General features: G+C 41.6%; 1 long non-coding RNA gene across 1 annotated transcript in view; it reads left to right on the top strand.

Annotated features, from left to right (window-relative positions):
• LOC139204654 (uncharacterized) overlaps positions 1-19,733 on the top strand; it is a 59,203-nt gene extending 39,470 nt beyond the window's left edge. Inside the window, exon 3 of the long non-coding RNA XR_011584440.1 lies at positions 19,651-19,733. This is a non-coding gene — a long non-coding RNA (uncharacterized lncRNA). The remainder of the gene's footprint in view (positions 1-19,650) is intronic.
• The last annotated feature ends 381 nt before the right edge of the window (positions 19,734-20,114 follow it).

The following is a 20,114-nucleotide window of genomic DNA, read 5'->3' as shown; positions in this document are numbered from 1 at the left end:
CAGTCCAATTTTTCATTCATGATGACTTGGTTGGCTCACTTAAATGATCACCTCAAACTACTAAGTTATGAGCTCATAGTGATCCATCAATCCACCTTATGCAGCAAATCCAAACAGTGACCCAAACAAATCTGGTATGGAACAGACATTAAATACAGCTTCTTGGTCTATGTCATTGAAAAAGCTGATGTGGTGAGTCACTCCATTCTGACAAATCTTATCCACCTAAACAATAGCTGCACCTATTAAATATATATCCTTTACTGTGTGAAACAGTGTCTCTGTCCTTTTCTTGAAAAATAATTTTTCATTAAAATGCACAATGTTTCTGTTAGTGGAGGTGGTCTTTGTTTCAGGCTCCACATAAACACTGTAGTAAACCATGATCTGGAGCTGCAGCCTCATGTTACTTTACACTTGTATATTAATAAAATAATCCCTAACACTGGTATCAGATCAGTATTTGATGGTGGCACCAACCCAGGTCTATATGTCAGAATGAGTTTGGGAAGATAAAAAGTAGGAATGGTGCGTCCCTTGTTTAAGTGAGTGTTGTCCTGTTTTAATCTAAATGGTGTTGCAAAAGGTGTTCAACCTTCACAGAGAAACTTTTGGAGCAAATTCTGAATATTAATAGGATTTTTTGCATTTTGATTGTTAAATGTAAAGATCCTGGACAATTTAAAATATATAAACATCTTTAGCCCAAAAGAATCCAAAATTAGTATTGAAAACCCCTTATCGGTAGAACCCCATCTCTCCAGCTGCTGCTGTGCTGTTCTGTGTGTGGGAGGTGGGGGGTGACGGTGTGGCTCAGTTGCTCTGCCACAGAAATGGATTTGTAGTGATGGATGGCATCAGTGGTACTGTACAGGTCTCAGCCTGTTGCTGAATCATAGCTTTAAACTAATTTTGTGGGCACAGCGGAGCCGTTGTGCTTTGTGCCTGAGCTCAAGACCTGGCTCATCTAACCGTCCTGCTGAAGCTTGCATGCCAATTACCCCCGGCGACTTGCCAAGAAGAGCAGGCAAAGCAAGAACATAAAGAAGTATTTGCTCACTTGCTGAGGCAAACACTTTCGTTTAGTGTCCTTGTTATTCAGTGCCATAGGTAGCAGGAGTGGCAACACCGACGACCTCTGACTTAATTTGATTATACTTGTCAATGTTATTTCCCTTTTGTTGAAAGACTGTCAGCATACATGTACTTCTTATAGCAGCCATTTCTGTTTGATTCATCATCATCATTTTCTTCTGTGTAGGATTCAGATCTGACTTCAAACTATTGGGCTCACCACACAGTTTACCTTCTGCATGCTTTGCAGAAAGTCAAAAAGTAGCTTTGAGAGGTAGAATTAATTTCACTCAAGACATTTTCCCGCCACAGCGGGGTGGATGATCACCCTGGGGGGAGAAGGGAGAGAGCTGGGATCAGAGCTAAGTTGTACCTAAGGCTGTTCCTAGCTAATGTCCGATCGAGGGAAGATGGACTGTAAAGATGTGGGCACAGTCAGTCTCTGATTCTTCGTTGCTTAGGCAGCCTGTTTGTGCCCACATCTTTACAGAGATCTGGCTTCATCCCAATCTACGGCTCCTGATGGACTTACTACCAGGCGCTGGTAAAAATGAAGGAAAATACTTCTTAAAACATGACGATGGACGTATAAACTATTCAATTACTTTATACTTTAACGACTATTCAAATATTTGAAATCGTGGCCCATCCAGTCCACATCGCAGCAAAGAAGATTTAGTTTTTAAGGGCATGATATCTGCCTCCACTGTATCCCTGGAGGTGCTGAACTCTCCTCTCCTTCTGCTGTAAGCTCTTTATAACAGGTTTTGATATGGACGATGAATCCAAGAAAGGATCTTAAGCTGCGCATGGATTCACCTGATTAGTAGTCTGTAATGCATGCATGTACAGTACGTATCAAAGGACAAATCCTCTTACATTGTTAGATGTCATCATTATATATTCATTGCCTTAGTTTATGTTGGGTTGTAATTTTCTCTCTTGCAGAGAACGAGTATATATTTGTTTTCAGTCATTGTGAGTAAATATAAACAGCTTAAAGGCATGCATGTTATGTGGTGAGCTGCATATAATTATGGCTGTGCTCCTGACTCACATTTCCTTCTGGGTACATTGCATTATTGTGTAGTTAGATTAATGTATCACGATTCTAGCCCTTTCAGACGGGGAAACGTCAACCACAGCAACTGCTACTGATCCCACACGGCTCTCCGCAGAGTCACACAGCAGCCCTCTCTACGCCAAGCAGCAAAATGTTGACATGGTCAAACCTTAGCAGCAGTGAAATAGAATCGGGAAAATCTGTGTTCCTTCATGGTTCCCCCACCCCCTGTCAGCTCTGTGATGCAATGCTTCTCATTCATCCAGTGGAACATTAAAGGGTTACTTAATTGATTTTCATCATCACGTTACGAGAAACAGATTTGAAAAGTTTCAAAATGAAAGCAGTATTGACCAAACGATACCCTGACTTCTTGTCTTTAGTATGGGCTGAGCTCCACAGACACGTAATCCTATGTTTCTCAGAATGCAAACAAATAGACTTTTACTAGACCGTCCTTTGGTGGTAACTCCACACCCCCAGGCTTTCTGTTTCTGTTTTTACTGTAAGATTAGCACAATATAAGTACGAAGACATAATCAGAGCCATCGTCAGACTTGACAAAGCTCCTCCAGAGCCACAGAAGACAACATTTTTCACATGCTGTGTAATCCTACTCATGACTAGTGCGCTGACGTTGATGTGTAAAATCATTGGATTCTTTTAATGCTTGAACACTGTCCTACAACAGTGGTGGCTTAGGAATGCAAAGTGTGCTGCCAGTAGCTGTTTGTGACAGCGTTAAAGTGCTTTCAGGGTGGACATTGGTAAAACATTCTCTTAACAGAAACCAGTCTCTTAGGCCAGGCTGCCCTGATGCAGGTACTGTTAGTAAGGTGATCCAAACATTAAACTGACAGTACTGTTCTGCTCATATCTCTGCACCCCCCACATCTCTCCTCCCCTCTCAGAATCAGACAAAGGAATTCATGACCGCAGTGAGTGACCTCGGACCTGTTTGGGTCTGTAATGCATTAAGATGAACGCAGCTGTCCCACTGTCAGGTGATGAATTGCGGGCTCCAAGGGAGGCTCCTGCTATGTAAAACAGGCACTTGCAGACATGGCGCTTTCATCAATCAGAAGGAGGGCTGCCGTAATGTTGTTGCACTGCAGAAGGAGGAGCCTCTGTTTATATGCAGCGGAGAGATCGAGCCTCTATCCATTTCTCTTTTTAAGCTGTTAACCTTTTTTGGGGCTTCAGAGGTTTTCCACTGTGTAATCAGCTGTCTTCACACAGGTATAACGTTGCCATATCTACCCTACAATCTTCTCGTTTTGCAATATCAAGGTCTCAATTAAAGTGACAACAGAGGTCTCGCATTCACACTTCCTCTCAAAAACCCAGCAGAGCTCCCTGACAGTGAGCCTGGTGCTGCCTAGTCAACACCTCAGAGGCCCTGGAAGTGATTTTGGGCATAGTGTAATGCCCCTGGTGGAATGATGGTATGCTGCAGCAGAGTTGAACAGCTCCAGTAAGATTGGAGCAGAGGTTCATGGGGCAAATACAGGGTGAACAAAGCCAGTGTCATTTCCACATGACGGGCAGAAAAACTAGAGGAGTGAGAGGTTTTTCCTGTTTCCTTGTTTCTTATTTCCTTGTTGTTATTGTTACTTATTGTTTCAAACTAGAACTGGGCATCAAGATTTATCATAAATGTTGTCTAGTTCAGATCATTAAGGAACCATTACAATTAAGTGTGAGAATTTTCTGAGCTTATGAGGGTTGTAGGACAATAAGAAGGATAAATGAGTGAATGAGGTTTTCTTAAATGACCAAAATATCATATATTGCCCACTGCATTTCGAATGGTTGAATTACAGGCCCTTTGAATACCTACTGAAGTGTGTCCATATACTTTAATGTCAGACTGCCAAATACAGGAAATAGGGAAATCAAAGTTTTGAGTGTATTTTGAGAGTATTTTGTTCAGGCAGTGTTGCTACATGGCTGTAGAACCAGTATCAAAAATGATACCCAGCACTAACTTTGAGAAATATGGATATTGTTACATATAATGACACCTAATGGTAAAGAGCGTCTGACAACCTACCCCTTGAAATACTGACAGTGTTCCCTTCTCTCTAGCTTTGTCTACAAACAGCACCTTCTTATTGCTCACAGGATCTAATGATTCTCTGCTCTTTTGTGTGTTGCTGACCTCCTCCCAGAACCTAGCATATATCTACCTCTCTGTTCCCTTGTCTCTCCCTTCCTGTTGCTACCCTCTCATTCTCTCTGCATGTGGTCGTTGAGTGGTGGCAGTTGTTGCAGCAGGAGGTGTGGTGTAACCCTGGCTGTTTTGGCAGATAAGCCTCAGCCTGCCCACCTGCTTCCCCGCCACTCGTCAGCCAAATAGGACCTGCGCTGTCGCAGGCATTCACTCAGCAGCGGAAGGTTGCCCCCTCGACAGATCCACTGCAACTGCCTCACCGTTTCCAATTCTCATCCCTGGGAGGGATGGGGAGCGTCTAGATATCCTTAAAATAAATGACAAATGTAAAAGTCTCCAAAGAATGATGCCATCGAGTGGAAAAATGGCTCCACGTGTCAGTCTGGAATTATTCATTTCTTGATTTTCCCAGGATAGTCTCTTGAGATCAGGATGTTGCTTTTATAAGAGATCCTGCCAAAATGGCTGCAATTTACAAACAACAAGTTGACTTACTGATTACAAAATGCTGGTGATGGTAATTGTTTTTGGGCAGATAGCTGACCCTCGTCAATCGGTTCTTACTGGTTAACTAGCAGTTATTTATAATGTACAGATGTCGTTCTGTTACCCATGAAAAAGAATCAACTGTTCAACATTGTTTTATTCATAATGAAGTACATGTACATTACACTTAAGTAGATACTTGCTACTTAGAACTGCTGAGCCTTCCGTTTTTGTGTGGTAGCATCCCCGGCTCTCCCCCTCGTGTTTCACAATCTCTAGCTTACTAATCTCCTCAAGTCTCACTGTGTGTCCCTGCCGGCAGCCGCCCCAGCGAGGCAGCCTCTCTCACCGCAGTGGCCTGTCAGCAGTCCCACACTGACATGCTTTTTAACGCTGGTGTGTGGAGAGGGGCACAGATCCCCCACATCGCACCCTCTGTCTCGTGTTGATTTAACTTGTTTTAATTAAGCCAGTACTTTTTCTGCTTTGTATTATTTGTATACTTTGTACAAGCACTGTGTAAGCAATTTTTATATGTGACACCATTTAACATTGGCTAATTTTATGCATTGTTTGTTCTATAACTTTGTAAACTTTGGATTTTGGGGTGCCATTTGATGATGCCACATTGATTAACTGTCCAGTTATATGATGTTGAATGGGCATGTTGTATGGTCATTAAATTTCAATCAATCTTTATTTATATAGCGCCAATTCATAACAAGAATTCAAAATTAAGAATTCAAGAATCCCCACATGAGCAAGTATAGTAAAGGCTAACCAAAAAGACTGAAGCAAGGAGGAAACCCAGTGGCAACATAATGTTGTCAATTTTTTTTATTTTGGATAGACTACTGAATAAAGTATTTTCAAATGTTCCAATCGGATAAAAACTGTTTTAAAGATTTCCAATCTATAGAGGTGAAGCAAACATCAGAGCTTTCTTTCCTAAATCTGCACGGGTTCTGGGAATGGACACAAGGGGGGCAACAAACCAGTAAAACAGTTATTAATACAAGTGCAAGTTCAACAACCTACGTTTAGTCAAGAAGGGCCAGTTTGACCTGCGTCATTGTTGTACTTTTATTTACAAGGCCCTTGCTTAAGGGCATTATCTTTACTTCAGGGAATTCACAGACAACCTGTTTGTAGCTGTGAAATTGGCCGTCTGCAGTCAGGTTCCGGTCTGAACGAGACTGACCGTCAAATGGTTTGTTGTGAATAGGCCCATACGCCTCTCAGGCACTTGTGTGTACACTTAAGTGCTGTGATTCCCTTTAATTGATTTGTTGCCTCACTAATGATGGTTATAACATCAAGTTGTCTTTTTTTGATGATCCAATCATCGTGGCTGTCAGGCAGGCACTCCCTCCCCCAGGCACTGGCTGGATCCTGAGCTGTGAATGTAAGAAAAGCCAGCTGCACGGTGGTGGATTTATAGCACCGAGCAGTCTCCGCTATATTTCTGTGCCTTGAGCCAAAGAAGCGATTGCCTGGTGAAAAGCGTCATGGTAAAGGTCAATAAACAGTGGCTCAGTTATTGTGTGGTGGATGGAAAAAGAAATGATTTTGTGGTGGAGGAAAAGAGGTGCGTGTGTGTGTTTGCATGTACTCTTTTTGTTTGTGTGTAAGTGTGAGAGTGTGTTTAGGCGCAGCCCTATGGCCTGTTCCTTCCGTTGAGAGTTTCTCTTGGCAGCGAGTCTTCCAGCTGACCTGTCAGTGTTAGTCAGCCTACAGGGCTGTGAAATGACCCACCATGGGGCTCACCTGGGGCTCCCGCAACCTCTCAGCTCTTCCCTTCATACTGCTTCTATGCTTTTTTCCATCTCCCCTTTTTTCCTGCTTTATATTCACCCACCACACCTCATTCACTCACTCTTTTCTCTCCCTCATGCAGGCAGAATCGCTTGCCTTCGCTCTTCTCTCCAGAGACTTGATGTTTCCTGTTTGGATCCTGTTTGCAAGTCTTTAATAAGAATCACTTAATGTAGTGAGAGATGAGTCGGACCCCTGGTTTTTCATAGACCACTGAAAACGTTCCAGGAATAGGAACAGCCCATCTCAACAGCACATCTTGCTTTCTGTGGTTTTTGGCTGCGTCTGATGCTCTTCTATTATGTTCAGAATGAGAGTGCCAAGTTTTTCCTTTTTTGTTTTGTCTTATTTTTCACTTTAGTCCTGCAGTACATTTATTTCTTCATCCTCACAATACTCACACACGTTCTATCAACCTGCAACATGAAAGCTTGAATGTTTTTTCATTTGTGGAGTTTGACTCCAGAAGCACATCCATGCCACTCTGGCCCAGCACACCGGAGTGCTGTACTTTTCCTCTGATGGTGAGGAGATGGATGATGGAAAGAGATTGATCCTCATGGCGCACACATCAGTCAAGCTGACAAATGGCAGCCCCAAACTTGGAAAGCTATTAGCCGACCGGGGCAGCAGTGAAGCCGGGCCAAGCCCCACTGATTTCCATGAGTCTCCCTCCCAAAGTGCAGGCTCGTGCCAGGCCACGACATGGCGGTGGGTGTTAGCACCACCTCATGTCCCATCTAGCCTTTGCTGCTACCGGCCAGCATGTTGACATATGGCCGAGCCTCAGTCATTAATGAACAAACTCTCCAAAGAAACATGGAAGGGGTCAGCCTGTCTTTTCATTTAAACGTTATGACTCATGGAATTGGCTAAGAGCTCTGTGGGAGTTGAAAATAAGTGCTTTGACAGGCATTATGTATTCACCGCCCAGTGTTTACAGTTTGTCAACACTGACGTCATGATTCACACTGGAGTTTGGACAAAGTAAAACAGTTTTTGGAATAAGGCTCCTAATGTGAACATGTGCTGCATTAAGTGCCCGTGAAGCCTCTGATGTTGAACATTTTCTCCTTTATGTCTTAATGCTCTCCTTCTCTTGCTGGACACGTGCCAATTTGGAATCAATTTGATTTTGAATCACATTTTCACTATATGGACCAGACGAACCAGCTTTTTTTGAGCTTACAAGATCAGGTGATAGATTAGCTTTTCTGCCTTTTGACTGAGCTCCACAGCGGACATCAGAGACCACTGTTTTTCTTTTTGGGTCTTTCCTTTAAGCAGCTGCTTTTGTAAAGGAAATATTGTTTTTTTTGCTCAAACAGAAATAAGGAGCCAGCTGGGAGAGAGGGCATTAGCTTCTCTAAACGCAGTGCCAGAACTCTTCTTCTACAGTTACTGTAAAGTAACACTGAATATGCCAAGGCATTCATTTATAAGGATGTCTTGGAAATCATGTCCGACTTTGCGTCTTGTCTTCATACAAAACGTTTGAGTGAGAAGGATTTTGGATTGATAAACACTGAAAGAGAATCAGGGCTGCTAAATGTTTTCAACAAAGCAGTTGGTAAGAATTACATTATGCGGTGTTTGCCTGGAGATAAAGACTCTGAAATGCTTTGGCAGTCTGTGTGTAGGGTAGACTGTCATGCTAAAGACAAAGAGGAAATGTCAGAGCATGATTATAGTGTGCTGGTAAACAAAACAGATACTGAAGTGTGAGATGTTTGAAAGCTGTTGCCTCGTAATGGCAGACTGTGTGTGTGTGTTGGAATGTAACACTTGTGTAAGACACCACAGTGACACACAGGTAAGGGAGAGAAGTCACTCTACAGGAAATGTCGTGATGCACATGTAGATATAGCATGTAGAATGTGACCCGACAACCCCTTTGCTGATGAATGATAAACTTAGGCGCTTTAAACCAACGCAAGAAAGAAAACTGCATCATACGGATAAATCTTTGGATTAAAACTTGACTTCACCACTTGTGGAACGCTCAAAAGGCATTGAGTAAGTAAGTAGGGCCTATTTACTATTTCTGCCTCGTCGTCTTCTCTGCAGTAGAACACTTTGTCTCTAGCTCTGTATGAGCAGTTTAACCTTTAACGTTAACCAAATCATCATTGTGATGATTGTAAAACACCCTCACTCCTCAGTTACAATGTGAAAACCATCATAAACACAGAGGAAATTGTGAGTGTGAGATTTCCCTGGGTAACAGTTTTTAAATGAGACTCTAAAACAGCCACCATGGACTCAAAGACCCTGAATAAATAAATAAACAAATTAGTTAAAAGTATTTTTATATTTTGACCAACTTATGGACAATGGAAAAACTAATTGTAAACTTAATCTCCTGTCAAAGTACACGGTCATGGAACACAGGTAGATAGCTGATAATCACTTTATGACAATTCAGACAGATCTGCCTGTTTAAGTAGCTGATGCACCCTGAACTCAAATTGGATTAGATTTAAAAATATATATATATTTTTTTAATTTATGTATTCTGTTTGACTTTTATTGAAGCAGGATGGTCTTTTGAGATGGAAACCTGCTGCCCCTGGCCAAAGTAGCAGCACATTTGTTACATAAATGAACACACACACACTTTATATTGTAAAAGAAGAGGAATGAGGAAAACAAGGGGGAAAAAAAAACTTTCAAAAGGAGTTTGATAGAAAAGGATAAGAAAACACTAAAGAACTTCACTCTGCCAATGTCCAGAACATTGTTTTGAAAGCCTTCTAACGTCACTAATATCTGTAATTTCCAAGTCGGTGAAATGACCCATCTGAAGGCTCATTACAAGGCAATTTTGATATGTGATAATGATGGTACTCAGAAATGAAAAAAATCCTCAAGAGTGAAACATCTCTTTATTTAAACCTCTTCTTGCATTCAATAGTTTCAGTGACTCACCTAGACCAAGTGAAGGACACACAGACACATCTGTCTGGTACTTCAGACAAAAATGCTATGATCTGTCTCTGCAGTTATGCCCAACAAGTTCGTATTAATATTTGTATGTGATCTCTGGAGTGTGTTTGTATTCTCTTGGTGTAAGCAGCCCAACCATCCCATCGACCAGCAATTGACACTCTTCTCGTGGCTGGATTGTCCATCTGTGGTTGCCTGTTGGAGGGATTTTAAAACGATATGAAATATCATCTACCACCTAGATGCCTTGTTTACTGAAGAGCTCTGCACACCTGGAAACGGGCAAACTGGAGTTTAAGAGCGCGGCTGTTTGGGGATGGGGGGTTGTTGCATTGACAAGGCTATGGGAGCTCATTATGTCATAGTCTATGCTGGTTCACGGCGTGCCATTGATGGGTGCCAGAAGAGAGTTTGGCGCAGACAGATGGGGTTGCACCCTACGTTTCGCACAAAAGACAACTGAGCAGGAATAACATGTCCACGGAAATGACATGTCGGTGCTGTAATCCTGGATTACCTGTCTGTCTCGCTCTCCTTTGCTATGCGTCTACATGTCGCGCATTCCGACTCAGACAAGATAACACACAGTGGCTCAGCCTCCACTGCTGTGAGACTGTTTGATCACTATTGTCAAGATAGAAAATATCTGCAGCCGGAGCCCAGCTTTCTAACCCTCCCTGTGCTCATTTGCTGCTGACTAATTTTTGACAGGGTCTATGATGCAGGGACAGGTGAGACTGGGGCAGTTTAGGTAGAGGGGAAGGATTTGTCACTTCAGGTCATGCAGTTGGCATTGTGACTCACAAGTGATTACTGCTCACATCTGATTTTGTCTGGGTGAGTGATCATATCTACTGTATGCAAGGTTGCAAACCATATCTGCTGCAGTTATCATCTTCTAGTGATGTAAAGAAGGCATACCTACACAGAGCCTTAATGACGAAAGATGCCACATCTGTTTTGTTTAAAGCTCTTTTAAACTTAAATATTACAGCATGTATCAAAAGTTGTCACCCAGCGACAAGTGAAGGTCCAACACTGATTGAGGCTCACGAGTGCAACATTAAATTATGGAGACAAGCTGGTGCATAATGCACCAATCAGGCCAATAAGGAGATGTCCTGAATAAACTTTTCAAAAAGTTTTTAAACTTTTAAAAAACAATCACATTGCGATCTCCCTCCAGCCAACACTGGTTGTGCCATTACAGCAATTTATATTCACATCACATTGTCAAATGTATGTCATGTAAAGCCTCTTTCACACATTGTTTCTAGTAAATTACTGGGGATAGCTTTTCAGGCACTGCTGGTGATTGTCACTATGAACATATGCAGCTACTTTCAGGAACATTTCTCTCTCCTTTTCACACACGCCATGACAATGCTAGAATAGAGGGGTTAAGGGACAGTCCAGCAGATAATGATAATGCAACACTTGGATGGCAATGGATGCCAACCACAATAAAACTCAGAACAGAGTCCCGTTTCCAGCCATTGTTTGAAAAACTTTGCAAACAAAAAAGCTTGTATTACCTGTTAGTTATGAAATGAACCACCAAAGTATTGGAAGGAAACTGTAAACAAGTTACAGATTCAAATGCATCAACAGTGAAGTCTTGTGATTGGTTCACAAGAAAGCGTCTTCATGTGCTTGTCCCTGCAACGTTACTGCTTCCATTCATACGAGGTGAAATTGGTTGTACAGATTTTTCTGAATATCGATCTCTGCTTCCATCCACACATGACCCCTTGCAAAAAAATGCTCCCAAACATTTCAGGGACACACTTCATGTGAAAGAGATCCATTGAATGCAATTCCATGTAGCATTTTCATACAAACACCAATTTCAAGTAGCTTTTCAGCTTCAGTGTGCACATGGCTACAGAGATGCAGCTCTGAGGGTGAGCACGGTACTCAGAGATTGCCTTGGACTGCTGCCACTGGTCAGACAACAGCCAAAGGAGTCTGGAGAAGAAAATGCCCTGGCTCATGCCATTTTTAAATCCCCATCCTCATTGTTTTATTTCTAGATTGTAACAACTTCCTTTCTGAGAGTTTCTGAGCTGTTTACATTCTTGTCTCTCAACTGTTAAGCCTTCTTTGCAGGATGTGTTCTGCAGCCGCTGTTTACTGAAGGGTGCATCTTGTGTTGGCAAGAGCTGAGTGGGAGAGAGGGATTTAGTGTTTTTCCTGCACACAAGTTGCATGACTTTAGTTGTGCGCACTGTGGCAGCCTGCATGATTTTTAGTTGCATTTAGTTTGCACAAATGTCCTCTAGCTGTGAGAGCAGATTTGATTTGGCCTTGTTCCTCACTTGTTTGTCATGCAAATGTGAAATCTTTTGTCCATAGTCACAAAAAACTAAAAAGAAGCTGGTGAGTAATGTTTGGTCGGCTGAGCAGAGCAATGATGCACTTTACAATGCAGTTGCATATATTCTTTTATATCTTGGTTTATTTTGCAAAGCACATATGGTGTAAAGTAGGTTTTTTTGTGCAGTAATATAGAAGTGAGGCATTAGAGTTGTTTGAACAAATATTCAGAGCCACATCACAGTCAGCTGCAGCCAAGAAATTACTTCAGAACAAGCCTTATGTATGCTGCAGAGACAACACACACAGGACATAACTGATTTTCATTTGGGTGTCTCTCCAAATATTGTCTGCAATCTTGTACTTTCTAGGGATAACAAATCTGCAAACGTGAACACATCAGACCCCAGTCTTTGATTAAGGGCTCTTTGCTCTTTTGACGCCTTTCTCAAAGGCTCCCACCACAGTTGTAGATGACAGTGGAGGGAATGTGACATTCTTCAGGCACTCCTGAGCAGAGTGTGGCGAAAGGTATACCACAAGGTTTAGACTTCACATTGCTTTAATTAAGGCAGAGGTCCTCAAGAGCACCGTAATGTCTAATGAAGTCTACTATTTCGCTTCTGCATTTGTTCGTATGAAGTCTTGGTCTGAATGTTTCCACACTGTCAACATACTCTATAGGGTCTATATTGATGCCACATTTCACTTTATTGCCATTTCTTTGTCAGCTCACATGACGCTTACTTTTGACATTTCCCAATATAGCTGTCAAAGAAAATACAAAAACAAAAAAATAATCAACAAAGCAGAACACACACACACACACACACACACAGAAATACCACACTCTGTTGTGTACACAATTTGGCCAATAACATTGAAGAGTGTCACTAAGAAAAATCAGATATGAATAAACATTCATACATCCAAATGGATGCGTCTCACAGTGGGAGGGAGACGTGCTGTAATTGTGATGCGAGAGGGTGACATGTCAATGTAGAAACAATGTCAGTCTGTCTCTCTGTCTCATGCACATATTATGTATATAAAAGCTCTTAGAAATGTATTTGTGCCTGCAGAGGAACATATTTGTATCCTTGCGTTTGCATAAATATGAGTTGAGGTGTTTATAGCAGGGTGATGTAGGGGTAAAAAAGCCTCCTTTCAGTATAATGTGCTCTTTTAATAAAGACACAGGTTGGCAGATTGGGAGTGTCAGTGCATGTGGCATACAGCCTCTTCAGGTGATTTATGAGCGCGCTGCTAGGCTATTACATTATGGGCCCCAGTCCTATTCAGTGAGGGTGATAAGAGCAGCCCACCTCTATTGAAACACTGCAGGTACAAGCGTTTGGTTTTAGCGGAATATCACTGCTCTTTGATAAAGGAATTAAGTATGAGTAGAATCTAATCATGCTGTCTGTGCTGCAGCTGTAGCTCATCTATTAGGTTAGTGTTTGTGCTTTTGTCCTTCAGAGTTTGCAGAGCATGTTCAAGGGAAGATGCCTGGGAATTGTTTGCATCTACATTGAATTTCAAATTCTAGACTCCTCTTTATTGTGTTAACAACATTATGCATCGGTTACATTTGCATAAAGCAACCAAAGCAAAAACAAGTAGAACAGTTCTCACCAGAACAATTTCTGCTAACCATACCACAGGAAGAAACGGTGGAAGCCTGCAGTTTCCTCCAGGTTTTGGACCTGGCCTTGTGTTTGCAGAGAGAGGCCAACACAGCGAGGCCAGAGTTCATGCCGCAGAGCGCCGCAGCCCAAAGGCCAGTTGTCAACCGCCAGCGGAGGCAAAAACAATGGGGCATCAGCCAGAGCAGTCTGGAAAAAGGACGAATAAGGGTCGCTTTCAATTAGCACAGCATGTCATCACTGCATGAGCCACAGGGGCTGAGAGGAGGATGTAGGAGGCAGCCTTGGACTTGGGGAATGAGAGAGGAAAGAAATTAGACTACGATTGACTGGACTCAAGGCAGAAAGACAAAGTCAGCCAACAAACAATCATCAGTATAGTTTTATTGAGTTTAGGTTGTATTAATACTTTGTCTTTATTGGAATTACAGACTAAACAGATTACAGTGAAATCTGTAGAATTTGTTTGCTTACAAGCTGCTTTATTTTGGCTGGTACGTCGTCTCTATGTAGGTGGATGAAAAATTGGTCAATCATACCTGCTTTCTGTCAAAAGCGTCACAAGATCTGGTTTTTGTTTGTTTTGAGGTTGTCTAGATTGTTCCCCGATTCTCAAAGTTAAATGGTATTCTACTTTCTTCCCAGCATTTTTGTGTTTCTGGTCACGGTCCTGAAGGCATCTAAAGGCCAACGGCAACTCTTGACAGTTTTCTGAATGCCGGGTGAATGTGTTGGCTTTATTGTCCTTTGGGGTGATGTGCCAACAGATTCCAGTGTTGGCAGTCCAGCGAAATTCATCTTTAGACATTTGCTGCTACAGCAGTGGAGTTGAGCAGAGATGAACGTTGTCAGATATGAGAGACTGTCTCCCAGCAGAATGGAAGAGCAGAATAATTAATTGGTCTAATGTTCCACTTCACCCTGACAGCCCCTCAAGTACTCATTTGTGACAAGAAAGCATAAAGATCCATCTCACTGTCAAAGATACTGATAAAGACCCATCTTCATATGATTCAAGTCATGAGAGAAGAGGTCCAAAAGAGCACGCCCTATGTTGGGAAAACACTTTACTGATGCCACCACTGTGTCAGAGCTGTGAGACTGATATGGATAGCAGTTTGTATATTTGAATGTTTTCTCAATAGAAACTGAAAAAACATATGTGGATGCAGCAGACTGTAATACGTGCTAATGGCTTTTCTTCAATTGGGCCAATTGGATGTCTTCTACAAGCTCACTGGAAATAAATAATTTTCCAAAAGTTGAAAAACGGCTGAGTTATTGCACTAAACATACCAATGCATGATGGGACTCTTGTCCCCCGAGGTTGGCGAGCACCAGCAAACGAGGATTCAACTCGCCATGGTCTGCTAGTGCAGAGGCAGCAGCGACAAATACTGCAGCTCCCTATTTGGAAGGCATTATCCCCTCAGAGGTGTGTGGCTATTTATATTGGTGGGGTGTATGTAATGTGTGGCCATACCAATGTGCCAATTAGTCTAGTCAGAAACTCACACATACATGTCTGCCTCGCCACTTGTTGGGAATGAAGACGTGATTTTGCTGGAAATGTTAGCAGCAGTGATTTTGATATTTTGATTGGATTTTAAGCCTAATGCCAGTTTTAATTAGTATTCAGTGTTTTCCAATGATGTTGGTATCAGGATGGAAATATTCCAAAAAAAAAATCTTTTGACAATGAGACACTTAACATTGTTAATTAAAGTCAAGGATAATTGAAATTAAGAATAACAATTTCCCACAGACTGTTAGTTCAGTCCTGATCAATTCTGCAATAAGCCCGTTCTCAAAACAAACATTCAGCATATTCATCATGTTGGAGGTTAGATAATGACACTAAGTGGCCAGTATTGACTTTTGATCAAAGGCAAGTATCATTGTGGAAAGCAGTAATAGAATAGTTAAAACAATAATTAGTATCTTTAAAACATTTAAAGTCAAAAAGAAAGCTTTACCTCAAGAAGTTTGCCCCTTCAGACCCAGGTGTGTATGCCACAGTCCTGATGTGCGTTTTATTAGTTTTATCTCTAAAGGACAGCAGGGAGATTAAGTGGCACTCATTCTCACCACACCTCTGCACCCCAGCAAATGACTGTGTTCTGCAACACTATTATTGCCCACATTACATGAAAACTGCAAGGTAGTGGGACTTATCATGCCATGGCTTCCAGATAGTGGTGGCTAACAAGACACAAATGTCGGAACAGCCAATAACCCCAGTGTCTTCCTCAGTTAGCAGTGTGAACAGTGCAGCTGAGTTGTTTTCTTGTGCTGCATGCAGGCGCATTGTAGAGAGAGGCCTGCAGTGAATTGAGCAATTTATTAGACATTTTTAAAGTAAAAGCTAATTGGATGGACTCCAATTGAATTCTTGTTTATTACACAGATTTAGGCTATTTTTTTCTGAATTGTATAGAAGAGAAACGTGCATTCGTAATCCGAAAAGTCCTTTTTTAAACAGTGTCTTGGATATTTTTCAGCCGGCCAAGCTCCTCTGCCCTCGCACTTGTCAGGCCCCCAGTCTATTACATTCTCCTCCTTTTCTAAAAGACAGCAATTAATCTAATTAGTAATCAATCAGCCGTTGGGCCTCCCGCCTCCTCTGTGCTAATGGAGGATATGACAGGCCTGGACCTTGCATTATTAATACCTCCATTCCTGGAGCCCAGGGCCCCCCTAACGCCCGCAGCCAGGGGCCATTGATCACTACCACAACCCAGTGAGCACTGCAAGGCCTACAGGGAAATATCCAGAGTAGTGGGAATGGAAAAAGGAATTTAGTGTGTCAGTCTGTCTGGGATGAGTCTGTTTAGGGGGCTTTAGGGTTATTTTGGAAAAAGAAGAGGATTTTGCCAAATTTATTGATGGGAAGTTGAATAGATGCCAAACTCCTAAAAGCAACTTGTTTGCTTGGTGTGTAGGGTCTGAAGGGAAGCTCAACGTGCACGTTTGAAGGAGATGAGGGATTATATGAGTGGTGTTAATGGGAATATTGTGCCTGAAAAGCTCATTTGGTTAATGGGGCTCACCTCAAAACTATTATGGCAGAATAAGGGGACCTCTCTGTGGGACTGTTTCTACAAAATGAGATTACAAATTATAGGATGCCACCTACGTTGGGGCACAGTGATTGCAGTGTGGCAATGAAACAATCACAGCATTATCATTAACATTATCCTTCATCTCCCATGTGTCATATGAGAACCCAATCAAAGCAGCTGAAGTTACAGAGCTGGATAACAATCCCACCAGCTCATTCTCTCATTCTCATCTCATTCACTGAAATCGATATTGGAACCTACTCTGTGCAGGCTCATAGGGAAAAAAGAAAACATCTGAACCAAACAACAAAACCTCTTTGCTAATGGTAACCTTTTACTTTCTACATCTAATAGACGGACACAGGGCCCCCATCAACTTCAAGAGGAATCTAACTGGATACGATCGTATATAATTTCAAGCTAATTTTTATGAAAAATCTCCAACTAAAGTTTTTATTACATGTGTGGAGGGTTATTGCACATTTGCACTGTAACTGTACAAAGAAAATCCTTTATGGAAACCAACTTTTGTAGACTTAGTTTTCGCTGGCCCCATGATTCGGGCAATAAAGTGTACAGACATATCATCACCTTTTAAGTTGGTGGAATGGTGAACTTATTTCCACATCCAGCAGTTACTGAACAACTTTAGCTTTCATTTGAACTTGCCTTTGACATTTCAGTGTATCAGTAATATTTTAATATCTCTTTGCTAATGGTAACCTTTTACTTTCTACATCTAATAGACGGACACAGGGCCCCCATCAACTTCAAGAGGAATCTAACTGGATACGATCGTATATAATTTCAAGCTAATTTTTATGAAAAATCTCCAACTAAAGTTTTTATTACATGTGTGGAGGGTTTTGTCAGATCTTCAATTCAGTGGCTTGTTTTGCATTTGACTTGATGTCACTTGGATTATTTTTGATTTCGTACACATTTATAATGGCTTAATTGATTAGGTTATCGACAGAAAATTAATTACTCTAACTGCAACTATTTTAATTTATTAATCGACTTTTTTCAATTACAAATGCAGAAACACACGAAATGTTTGAACTGTTGGTTGAATCAATAATGAATAAAACAATTTGAAGATGTCACAGACAAATCTATACCAAAAGTAATGCTTAGATGCAGCACTTCATGTTAAGACAGGTGACAACTTAAAGAAAAGACCTGATTAAATGAGATGCCTCCATATAAGGCACACCGGGCCATTGAAGGCTGTAGCACATGATTTACATTAATGCCATATTAATCAAACATTCACAGTCCACCCAATCAGAAACAAACTGAACACCTTCGGGACATTTTGAGATATTAAACAGCACTCTCGGCAGATATTAAACGGCACTTTATGTCTGTTTTTGCTTCAATCGTTCACCCATCTGTATGTTGGTAGCGAAAAAAAGACATTCTTATTAACAGTGCGATATTAATTTCAACCTTACCTCCCAGCCCAATTGATGGTGAAAAAACAGCTGTATCCTGTCCATGGTGTGACAGATGTGTGGGAAGATGGAAGTAAGTGGTCAGAGGTTGTGTGTAATTGAGCCTAGTACACTTTAAATACAGTTTCAGAACTGACATTACTCTCTTTACTCCACCAGGCCACTTCCCATGACTAAGATCTAGTGTCATTTGGCACAGTGGCCATAACCTTTCCACTAACAGCCACACATTCTGACACGAGCCCCCTCCCCCGTCTTTACACCACACAGGTTAAGTCACCATAAGCCAGCGTGCCAAAGCTGTCACACTGCTCTGCTTAATTTGCAGAAGGCTGGGGCTGTTAAGTATTTACAGGCCTTCGGTGGCTTTATGAAGCCGCGATGGGAGTCAGCGGTGGTGTTGAGCTCACAGCAGCTGCAGTCAGCTGCCTCATTCAGGAGGGATTGGGAAAGCAATGCAGCTCATCTGCTGTGCTGTGCGAGTGAGTCAGTGAGTTGGACATGCTTTATCCATGGCAATAGGATGTGAGGAATCGCTCTGTGGTCACAACCTCCATCTCCCCTCCTTATTTGAGTGCCATGAGGTATGTAAGGAGCTGAAAAAGTCTATAGGAGGTAAGCTTAGTAACAGACAATCCGTGAACCACTTGCCATTAGTCACCACTGGACAGCCTGTGTGTGTGTTGGTGTAAACCCCAGCTGTATGTCTTCAATGAGTCTTTTGAGAGCACAGACAAGCTTCAAGTGAATGGAAAAAGATTTGAAGTTTTGAAAAGTCCAACAATATTTAAAAAAAAAAAAAAAAAGTTACAAGCAACGTGATGAATGATAAGAGACCCGAGAGGCTTGTAAGAAAAAGCTGGACAGTGCAGGAGGTTTCTCTGTACACGAATATCTTTCTACTACGCTGCTTTATGTGCTCTTTGTTTTTTGAGAATTGTTCATCTTTGCAGCATACATGCTGAGGTACGTCAGTCTTGCTGCTCCACACAATGTTTCCCATTGTCAGTTACCAAAGCAATCTTTGGATGAAGTGCCCACGCAGTTTACCATAAGCATAGGCATCTTAAACCACATGGTGCGTTCAGTCTACAGTAACATTTCTGACTTTGTATAAAGACACAAAGAGTGTAGGCGAAGGGTTGGGCATGAAAAATGAATAATCATGAACTCATGGGTTGTCTGTATTTTTTGTCATTATATAGACACTTGATCATGTTTGTGTACATTACAGCAAACGTACACTTTTTTGATCCAACAAAAATCACATCAAACAAAACAGGGATATATTGGCAGGTTAATGCAAACACACATAGTTGTGTGGTATAATGGTAGTAAAAAGGCAAAACACTTCACAGTATTTTTCATATCGCTCCCATCTTTGGGCCTGTCACATCTGGCTCTATTTGTGGCCTCTCTGCTTGTATGAGCTGTGATGTTGTGACAGCAGAGTGACTGAGGAGATCACACTTGGGGACAGAGCCCTTCTTCATGGTGCCCTGTTTAAGCAAAAAAAGACAAACCCCTGATGTTTTTCAGTGGTGTGTTTGCCAGGCTTCTGGTTCTATTGTATTGTTCTCATTCTCTTCTTCTTTTCTTTTTGCACTCACAGGAAGTTTGTTGAGGACTAAACGTTCTTTGAGGGAAAACCTCCAAGGGGGTTTCAACCCCTCACACCCCACCTCCTGGACCCTGCTAAGGTCATTAGCTAAGGCTGAGAGAAGGAGCAGGAGCTAAAGACGAAACCTGTCTGTAAGTTGGCTTATGATTCCTGATTTTTTAAAAATCTTTTTCTTTGTACACACCTTGACTGCCACCAGTTGTAGCTATTTTGAGCCTTTACTTTTTTGACCTCATAATAGTTTGGAAAAAGCAAAAACAAGACATTTCAATCAAGGATCAATACGGAATCTCAAAATCCTATCAGTATGCTTCTAGTATTTATGCATGACAGAGATAATCAATGCAACTCCAGGAATGTTACATATATTCCCTTAGAAAACACAAACAAAAGTCAATAATGTCAAAAAGTCAACACAACCTGAGAACCTGGTTCTATTTCTACATATTTCAGTA

This window comes from Pempheris klunzingeri, chromosome 8 (assembly GCF_042242105.1).
Source record: "Pempheris klunzingeri isolate RE-2024b chromosome 8, fPemKlu1.hap1, whole genome shotgun sequence".
Lineage (NCBI taxonomy): Eukaryota > Metazoa > Chordata > Actinopteri > Acropomatiformes > Pempheridae > Pempheris > Pempheris klunzingeri.
Note: the sequence above shows the minus strand (reverse complement) of the source record. Positions and strands in the feature narration are given on the sequence as shown.